Genomic DNA, 7,970 nt, shown 5'->3' on the forward strand with positions numbered 1-7,970 from the left:
GGTGGACAAGATGGCGGACAAGATGGCGGACAAGATGGCGGACAAGATGGCGGACAAGATGGCGGACAAGATGGCGGCCAAGATGGCGGACAAGATGGCGGCCAAGATGGCGGACAAGATGGCGGCCAAGATGGCGGACAAGATGGCGGACAAGATGGCGGTTAAGATGGTGGACAAGATGGCGAACAAGTTGGCGGACAAGATGGCGGGCAAAATGGCGGACAAGATGGCGGCCAAGATGGCGGCCAAGATGGCGGACAAGATGGCGGACAAGATGGCGGACAAGATGGCGGACAAAATGGCGGACAAGATGGCGGCCAAGATGGCGGACAAGATGTCGGCCAAGATGGCGGCCACGATGGCGGACAAGAAGGCGGACAAGATGGCGGCCAAGATGGCGGCCAAGATGGCGGACAAGATGGCGGACAAGATGGCGGACAAGATGGCGGACAAGATGACGGACAAGATGGCGGACAAGATGGCGGACAAGATGGCGGACAAGATGGCGGACAAGATGGTGGCCAAGATGGCGGACAAGATGGCGGACAAGATGGCGGACAAGATGGCGGCCAAGATGGCGGCCAAGATGGCGGACAAGATGGCGGCCATGATGGCGGACAAGATGGCGGACAAGATGGCGGACAAGATGGCGGACAAGATGGCGGACAAAATGGCGGACAAGATGGCGGCCAAGATGGCGGACAAGATGGCGGACAAGATGGCGGACAAGATGGCGGACAAGATGGCGGCCATGATGGCGGACAAGATGGCGGACAAGATGGCGGACAAGATGGCGGACAAGATGGCGGACAAGATGGCGGCCAAGATGGCGGCCAAGATGGCGGACAAGATGGCGGCCAAGATGGCGGCCAAGATGGCGGACAAGATGGCGGACAAGATGGCGGACAAGATGGCGGACAAGATGGCGGACAAGATGGCGGACAAGATGGCGGACAAGATGGCGGACAAGATGGCGGCCACGATGGCGGACAAGATGGCGGACAAGATGGCGGACAAGATGGCGGACAAGATGGCGGACAAGATGGCGGCCAAGATGGCGGCCAAGATGGCGGACAAGATGGCGGCCAAGATGGCGGCCAAGATGGCGGACAAGATGGCGGACAAGATGGCGGACAAGATGGCGGACAAGATGGCGGACAAGATGGCGGACAAGATGGCGGACAAGATGGCGGATAAGATGGCGGACAAGATGGCGGACAAGATGGCGGCCACGATGGCGGACAAGATGGCGGACAAGATGGCGGACAAAATGGCGGACAAGATGGCGGACAAGATGGCGGCCAAGATGGCGGACAAGATGGCGGCCAAGATGGCGGAAAAGATGGCGGACAAGATGGTGGACAAGATGGCGGACAAGATGGCGGCCAAGATGGCGGACAAGATGGCGGACAAGATGGCGGACAAGATGGCGGACAAGATGGCGGACAAGATGGCAGACAAGATGGCGGACAAGATGACGTGTCATGTCATATGATCGCTCGCACGTTCTTTTTGTAGCGCATAACGCGTGCACTCGCACTCTGATGGGTACTTTTTGCTTAACCTATTTACAAAAGTTCTTTTGCTCATTGTGTTATAGTCGAGAAGTTTATAATTTGTTTTCCGGTGTTGTTGGTATCGTCCGATATATAAGATGATATTTCAATTATGGGTTTACCATGGTTTTGTCCTAGTTAAACAAATTGCTGTGTAGCTAGCTTTCTTGCGCAATTATTCCATTTGCATGCGGTTGCTGTTTTAGCATTTCGTTGTCTCCAATTAATCATCGTTATGCTTTACTGACTGATTGCTGCGTTTGCATAAAATGTGTCACCTATGGTGCACTGACCGATCGTGGTGCAATCGATTACTTTGTTGGCTGAAAGAATTGTCTTTTGTAAAATGTGTCTAGCTGTTTCCTGTTTATGTTTTTACCAAATGTGTCTTTATGATTTAAGTTTGCGTATACCGTTTTCTGTCAAGAATGGTGCAATGCTTCGAGCTAATGAAATACATGCGGTTTTGCTGTTAGCACATATGCTACATCCCATTTCATCCATCTCACTTGCATTGGCGATCTCACGTGTTTGATAGTATGCAATAGCAATCGTGATGGGCAAATTTGTCCCAAGCTGCAGATGTCACCTCTTGAATAACATGCTCTCCTGGTATCGGAAATCTGAAAACAATTGTGTGCGCGGCTATGGTATAGTGATTTTCACAGTTGACCAGTTGATTTAGTCATTGGGCAAATTTGTCAGCATTTTGTCAACTCTCGTGGCCCTGCACCTAATGGATCAAAGAATGCTATAAAACATAATCAATTGTTGAAAAAGTTCAGTAAGTAGAAGCTCACCACAGAAAACAACCGTTAATTTTTGTTCATCGCCTAAAACATCGACGTGAGCGAATGATCATGGAGGTAGTCTTTCAACACAAAAACTTGACCTAGCATTTTAGTTTTCAAATGCTAAAAGCTATGCAAATCTAACCGACTGTGCATAACACAAATTATTATTATTATATAAAATTCGCGTTGTTTGTTTAATGGGATACACCATGTTAAACAACCCAATAAATAATAAATAAACAAAAAAATCGAAATTCAAAACTTAGTAACTCGCTCATTCTGTATTGCAAATCGTACTGGACTATATTCCTGTTATCAAGACTCGGATTGCAAGTTACGGTGATGAACATATCTGGTTTGCCCAAAAGCACAAACAATGATCATTGAATTTTGATACTGTGTCCTCATGTATCCGCTGCAACTGAGTGTTGCATGGCGAATATCCCGGAAGCACTGCGAGCGAACCAATTCGATGGCAAAGTGCTCCTTGGATGCTGTAGTTGTAAATTCCACCACGTGCAGCTTCTCGAAGTTGGCGCACGTATGATTGTAGCTCCATTTAGAAGAGTGCAGGTACAGTGGTAACTGGTGTTGGTGGTGATATAGCCGGTTCCGAGATTGTATTCGAAGATGGTGATGGCCATTGCGGATCATTTGAAGAAGATGGTTAGGGACGACCCAGCGGCGAATCAAACGGTAGGCGGAGTAGGCCCCTTCTCACTGCGCTTTTCGCCTTGTCTCATTTCAAGTCCCCTCAATGTCCCCCTTCTCTCCTGCATCGTTTTTAAAATTAGATGCCCCAACTATAATTCCGCTCGGGGCCTCCAAGGCGATTGATCCTCCACTGGCTCAGGTCTTGAGAAGCAATTATAGCAGATCCCAACAACTAACACATCTGCTATGGGATCGCTGGATAATGGAGTATTTTCCCTGCCTCAACAAACGGCCGAAGTGGCGCGACGACAAGGTGCAACTGAAAGTGGGCGACTTAGTATTCGTCATCGAGGGTGATCGCAAAGAGTGGACCTGAGCGGTGGTCATAGAGGTTCACGCAGGGCGAGATGGTCGAGTACGACAAGCGATTGTTCGTACCGCTACGGGGAAACAGCTAAAGCGACCGACAGTAAAGTTAGCTGTACTGGATGTAGAAGTTAGGAACGAAACGCAATAAGCGCAAACGTGATCGCACTAAGATACTAAGACCGTTGTTTACACTTCGAAAAACGTGGAGTATAAGTGAATCCGGTTATACAATCTGACAAGGAACCGGTTCACGGGGTGGGGTGTTGCCATGGTTCATATACGAGAATTAAACGATATAAACAACAGGTTAGGAAGTATCAAAGTTGGTGACAGAAGGACGAGCGATCGTGACGGGTACTGCTAACCACCGCTAGGTGACAGCCGCACAGGTTCGGGTCTTGGGGCGATGACCTGGAATTTGGGGAATGGAAAAAGATTGCGCCATCGTGAAATGCAGGGAGTCGTAGTCAAATCAGCAGCGAAGCGAGACAGTTTTCAAAAGGTGTGTAAAAGTGCATCAAGCTCCTGATACCAGGAGAGCATCCAACGCAGGAGGATGCTTTTTCCGTGTCAATCGAGACAGAAAACTCGCCACAAATTACCAGTTTTTCAAGCTCCTGATACCAGGAGAGCATCCAACGCAGGAGGATGCTTTTTCCGTGTCAATCGAGACACAAAACTCGCCAAAAATTACCAGTTTTTAAAGCTCTGATACCAGGAGAGCATCCAACGCAGGATGATGCTTTTCCGTGTCAATCGAGACAGAAAACTCGCCACAAATTACCAGTTTTTCGAGTTCCTGATACCAGGAGAGCATCCAACGCAGAAGGATGCTTTCCGTGTCAATCGAGACAGAAAACTCGCCAAAAATTACCAGGTTTTCAAGCTCCTGATACCAGGAGAGCATCCAACGCAGGAGGATGCTTTTTCCGTGTCAATCGAGACAGAAAACTCGCCAAAAATTACCAGCTTGTTAAGCTCTGATACCAAGCGATGTTTTTTCCGTATCAATCGAGACAGAAAAATCGCCAAACATTACCAGTTTTTCAAGCTCCTGATACCAGGAGAGCATCCAACGCAGGAGGATGCTTTTCCGTGTCAATCGAGACAGAAAACTCGCCACAAATTACCAGCTTGTCAAGCTCTGATACCAAGAGATGTTTTTTCCGTGTCAATCGAGACAGAAAACTCGCCACAAATTACCAGTTTTTCAAGCTCCTGATACCAGGAGAGCATCCAAAGCAGGAGGATGCTTTTTCCGTGTCAATCGAGACAGAAAACTCGCCAAAAATTACCAGTTTTTCAAGCTCCTGATACCAGGAGAGCATCCAACGCAGGAGGATGCTTTTTCCGTGTCAATCGAGACAGAAAACTCGCCACAAATTACCAGTTTTTCAAGCTCCTGATACCAGGAGAGCATCCAAAGCAGGAGGATGCTTTTTCCGTGTCAATCGAGACAGAAAACTCGCCAAAAATTACCAGTTTTTCAAGCTCCTGATACCAGGAGAGCATCCATCGCAGGAGGATGCTTTTTCCGTGTCAATCGAGACAGAAAACTCACCAAACATTACCAGTTTTTCAAGCTCCTGATACCAGGAGAGCATCCAACGCCGGAGGATGCTTTTTCCGTGTCAATCGAGACAGAAAACTCGCCACAAATTACCAGTTTTTCAAGCTCCTGATACCAGGAGAGCATCTAACGCAGGAGGATGCTTTTTCCGTGTCAATCGAGACAGAAAACTCGCCACAAATTACCAGCTTGTCAAGCTCCTGATACCAGGAGAGCATCCAACGCAGGAGGATGCTTTTTCCGTGTCAATCGAGACAAAAAACTCGCCACAAATTACCAGTTTTTCAAGCTCCTGATACCAGGAGAGCATCCATCGCAGGAGGATGCTTTTTCCGTGTCAATCGAGACAGAAAACTCACCAAACATTACCAGTTTTTCAAGCTCCTGATACCAGGAGAGCATCCAACGCCGGAGGATGCTTTTTCCGTGTCAATCGAGACAGAAAACTCGCCACAAATTACCAGTTTTTCAAGCTCCTGATACCAGGAGAGCATCCAACGCAGGAGGATGCTTTTTCCGTGTCAATCGAGACAGAAAACTCGCCACAAATTACCAGTTTTTCGAGCTCCTGATACCAGGAGAGCATCCAACGCAGGAGGATGCTTTTTCCGTGTCAATCGAGACAGAAAACTCACCAAACATTACCAGTTTTTCAAGCTCCTGATACCAGGAGAGCATCCAACGCCGGAGGATGCTTTTTCCGTGTCAATCGAGACAGAAAACTCGCCACAAATTACCAGTTTTTCAAGCTCCTGATACCAGGAGAGCATCTAACGCAGGAGGATGCTTTTTCCGTGTCAATCGAGACAGAAAACTCGCCACAAATTACCAGCTTGTCAAGCTCCTGATACCAGGAGAGCATCCAACGCAGGAGGATGCTTTTTCCGTGTCAATCGAGACAGAAAACTCGCCACAAATTACCAGTTTTTCAAGCTCCTGATACCAGGAGAGCATCCAACGCAGGAGGATGCTTTTCCGTGTCAATCGAGACAGAAAACTCGCCACAAATTACCAGCTTGTCAAGCTCCTGATACCAGGAGAGCATCCAACGCAGGAGGATGCTTTTTCCGTGTCAATCGAGACAGAAAACTCGCCACAAATTACCAGTTTTTCAAGCTCCTGATACCAGGAGAGCATCCAACGCAGAAGGATGCTTTCCGTGTCAATCGAGACAGAAAACTCGCCACAAATTACCAGGTTTTCAAGCTCCTGATACCAGGAGAGCATCCAACGCAGGAGGATGCTTTTTCCGTGTCAATCGAGACAGAAAACTCACCAAACATTACCAGTTTTTCAAGCTCCTGATACCAGGAGAGCATCCAACGCCGGAGGATGCTTTTTCCGTGTCAATCGAGACAGAAAACTCGCCACAAATTACCAGTTTTTCAAGCTCCTGATACCAGGAGAGCATCTAACGCAGGAGGATGCTTTTTCCGTGTCAATCGAGACAGAAAACTCGCCACAAATTACCAGCTTGTCAAGCTCCTGATACCAGGAGAGCATCCAACGCAGGAGGATGCTTTTTCCGTGTCAATCGAGACAAAAAACTCGCCAAACGTTACCAGTTTTTCAAGCTCCTGATACCAGGAGAGCATCCAACGCCGGAGGATGCTTTTTCCGTGTCAATCGAGACAAAAAACTCGCCACAAATTACCAGTTTTTCAAGCTCCTGATACCAGGAGAGCATCCATCGCAGGAGGATGCTTTTTCCGTGTCAATCGAGACCGAAAACTCGCCAAAAATTACCAGTTTTTCGAGCTCCTGATACCAGGAGAGCATCCAACGCAGGAGGATACTTTTTCCGTGTCAATCGAGACAGCAAACTCGCCACAAATTACCAGTTTTTCAAGCTCCTGATACCAGGAGAGCATCCATCGCAGGAGGATGCTTTTTCCGTGTCAATCGAGACCGAAAATTTGCCAAAAATTACCAGTTTTTCGAGCTCCTGATACCAGGAGAGCATCCAACGCAGGAGGATGCTTTTCCGTGTCAATCGAGACAGAAAACTCGCCACAAATTACCAGCTTGTCAAGCTCTGATACCAAGAGATGTTTTTTCCGTGTCAATCGAGACAGTAAACTCGCCAAAAATTACCAGTTTTGCAAGCTCCTGATACCAGGAGAGCATCCATCGCAGGAGGATGCTTTTTCCGTGTCAATCGAGACAGAAAACTCGCCACAAATTACCAGTTTTTTAAGCTCCTGATACCAGGAGAGCATCCATCGCAGGAGGATGCTTTTTCCGTGTCAATCGAGACAGAAAACTCGCCACAAATTACCAGTTTTTTAAGCTCCTGATACCAGGAGAGCATCCATCGCAGGAGGATGCTTTTTCCGTGTCAATCGAGACAGAAAACTCGCCACAAATTACCAGTTTTTCGAGCTCCTGATACCAGGAGAGCATCCATCGCAGGAGGATGCTTTTTCCGTGTCAATCGAGACAGAAAACTCGCCAAACATTACCAGTTTTTCAAGCTCCTGATACCAGGAGAGCATCCAAAGCAGGAGGATGCTTTTTCCGTGTCAATCGAGACAGAAAACTCGCCAAAACTTACCAGTTTTTCGAGCTCCTGATACCAGGAGAGCATCCAACGCAGGAGGATGCTTTTTCCGTGTTTATCGAGACAGAAAACTCGCCACAAATTACCAGCTTGTCAAGCTCTGATACCAAGAGATGTTTTTTCCGTGTCAATCGAGACAGAAAACTCGCCACAAATTACCAGTTTTTCAAGCTCCTGATACCAGGAGAGCATCCAACGCAGGAGGATGCTTTTTCTGTGTCAATCGAGACAGAAAACTCGCCAAAAATTACCAGTTTTTCGAACTCCTGATACCAGGAGAGCATCCAACGCAGGAGGATGCTTTTTCCGTGTCAATCGAGACAGAAAACTCGCCACAAATTACCAGTTTTTCGAGCTCCTGATACCAGGAGAGCATCCAACGCAGGAGGATGCTTTTTCCGTGTCAATCGAGACAGAAAACTCGCCACAAATTACCAGTTTTTTAAGCTCCTGATACCAGGAGAGCA

This window comes from Anopheles moucheti, chromosome 3, assembly GCF_943734755.1.
Source record: "Anopheles moucheti chromosome 3, idAnoMoucSN_F20_07, whole genome shotgun sequence".
Lineage (NCBI taxonomy): Eukaryota > Metazoa > Arthropoda > Insecta > Diptera > Culicidae > Anopheles > Anopheles moucheti.